The sequence below is a fragment of the Octopus bimaculoides genome, chromosome 20 (assembly GCF_001194135.2).
Source record: "Octopus bimaculoides isolate UCB-OBI-ISO-001 chromosome 20, ASM119413v2, whole genome shotgun sequence".
NCBI classification, from domain to species: Eukaryota; Metazoa; Mollusca; class Cephalopoda; order Octopoda; family Octopodidae; genus Octopus; species Octopus bimaculoides.
This window is the reverse complement of record NC_069000.1, coordinates 16,147,346-16,149,541: the sequence shown is the minus strand read 5'-3', so window position 1 is coordinate 16,149,541 and position 2,196 is coordinate 16,147,346. Positions and strand designations below refer to the sequence as shown.

Genomic DNA, 2,196 nt, shown 5'->3' with positions numbered 1-2,196 from the left:
ATAAAGTTACATCTTTATTGATTATAACAATCTTTTTGTAAATTACTGACTTTGGTCAGAAACAGGTGGGTGGATCTCAGAAATTTAGTTAATTATAATTCATCAAAAATAAAAAGTAACAGGGAGAGAATATAACATTTAGCAGCTATATGGAGACTACCGAGGATATGCTTTAATATTATTCCTAAATCTTATCCGCAAAACGTAATCTAACCGTGACTGGAAAATTATAAAAAGTTAACCTAATTTAGTCATTCACACAATGGATTGTTTTTAACATGAAGTTGTTTGATATTGATTAATTGAATTTTTTTTTGTCCTTCTACATCAATTATCCAAACTTCTATTTCCTTCTACAAAGAATAGAACAACTAGATATTGTACACCATGCACAGTGTATTTTCATTGCAATATAAAATAGAAAACCAGAGGATTTTGGCATGTGCAAAAGATTGCACGTGTCAAAATCTGCAGAAATTCACAAAATAAATACAGCTACTGAAAATGAATATTTCTGGGCATGAATAAGTGTAAAAGCCGGGTAACACCAACCTTTAAAAACCTTCCTTCTTGAAGTTGTGTGGAATATTTTACATGAGTAAGGTACTACATCTATGCAAGTGGGCTTATATTTCCAACAGGTAACATTACCTTTATTACCAACAGGTAAATCACAGTCGAAACCATCGCTAGTTTTTAATTTTTTGTATCCGCGGTTGATACGGGAATATTGTATATGTACGACTGCATTTCCGTTTCGTAGTAGTCTGAAGTCAAGAAGATTATATGACTTATACTCGCATGTTATTGATATACTAACTGTGTTTCCCACTTCAATACCCTCAGCTGGTGTGATTGCTATAACCTCAATATCTAAAAGTAAAAATCAGAGAAATATATAATTGCTGTTATAGAACAATAGCGAAGAAGATAATAATATGGAGAGTCATGGCATTGAAGAAAATGAATGAATGAATGAATGAATGAATGAATGAATGAATGATGGTAGGCTCTCGTAGGCCGAGAAAGAAGGTTCTCAATTTCATGCTGAAAACTCAGAAAAAATGATGTGTTTAAAGTGATCAGAAGAAGTGATGGAAGATATGTTTTGCTCAAGGAAACAACGCACCACCCAATCCAGAAATGGATATCATGATCTCGTGATCGTGTCTACGATACCCTGACAACTAGGCCATGCGCCCTTATAATGAAAACGATAATCAAAGCACGAATGATAGCCCAAGCCAAACAAGGAGATAGAAAACGGCAATGGAGGAGAAATAGCAGAAGACATACAAGTACAAGGTCTATGTAAGATCAAATATCAGACAAATTAAATGCAGGAGTTGGCACAAAGCAAATGAAATTAAGGAGAACAGTAGAAAACGAACAAGAAGAAAGCATACAATAAAAGATAAATGAATAGAACAAATGCGAACAAAAAGGAAAGCAGCATATATACATGAAAATAAAACAAACCATAGCGATCCATTATACCATCGAGAAAATAGTATGAATGTGAAAATAAATGAGAAAAAAATACCAGAGTGCAGACTAAGAAAACAGAAAAATTAGCGCTCGAAAGCAAAGGAAAAAAAATAAGGGAAAATAAATGAAGAAACTAATACATTAAAACTAAGGAAGAAGAGTTGAAGAATAGATAAATGAAAGAGAAAAGAGGAATGAATTGAAGTGAAAATAAAAGATCAATGACATTGTATTTCTTGACCTATCTCCAAAATGCCCACATCAGAAATGGAGAGTTTTATCCCAAAATGCTGATGTAGTTAAGAAAGGTTTCAATACCAATCACTCATGAAACTGGCGAAACGAGATTTGTTTCATCAAGACAATCCTCCAGTTCACAAATCCTTGCTTTCAATGGCTATTTTGAATGACTGTAGTTTGAACTGGTTCATCCCGCTAACGATTCTCTTGGTTTGACTCCAGCAGAACTATTCATTAGCTCTACAGCATGAAGAATGACTAGGCTAGGTACCAGCATCGCAGTCTGGACGATCTCATATCTCCTGTTGGGTGAAAGCTTCTTCACGAATACAATTCAAGCACTGCAACACCGATGGAAGAAGTGTATGGGCTGCACGAGGGAATATGTTCAGAAATAAACTTCATTTGGTTATTTTCTGTGAGAGTATCTTGATCAGCCTATGAATTTTCAGCCGACCCTCTTACAGG

At 34.6% G+C, this 2,196-nt stretch overlaps 2 protein-coding genes across 6 annotated transcripts in view; one reads left to right on the top strand and one right to left on the bottom strand.

Moving 5' to 3' along the window:
• Positions 1–2,196, bottom strand: part of LOC128250267 (uncharacterized) — an 80,442-nt gene that overhangs the window by 29,052 nt on the left and 49,194 nt on the right. For 3 of the 5 annotated variants that reach the window (XM_052975005.1, XM_052975006.1, XM_052975009.1), the window contains exon 2: positions 553–873. The exons of 1 other annotated variant lie outside the window; for it this stretch is intronic. The gene's annotated coding sequence lies outside the window, so the exon portion shown is untranslated. The remainder of the gene's footprint in view (positions 1–552; positions 874–2,196) is intronic. One more of the 5 variants, XM_052975007.1, reaches the window with a different exon arrangement.
• The window catches only part of LOC106876203 (uncharacterized), an 18,416-nt gene continuing 17,453 nt past the window's right edge, over positions 1,234–2,196 (top strand). Inside the window, exon 1 of the mRNA XM_052975012.1 lies at positions 1,234–1,237. The gene's annotated coding sequence lies outside the window, so the exon portion shown is untranslated. The remainder of the gene's footprint in view (positions 1,238–2,196) is intronic.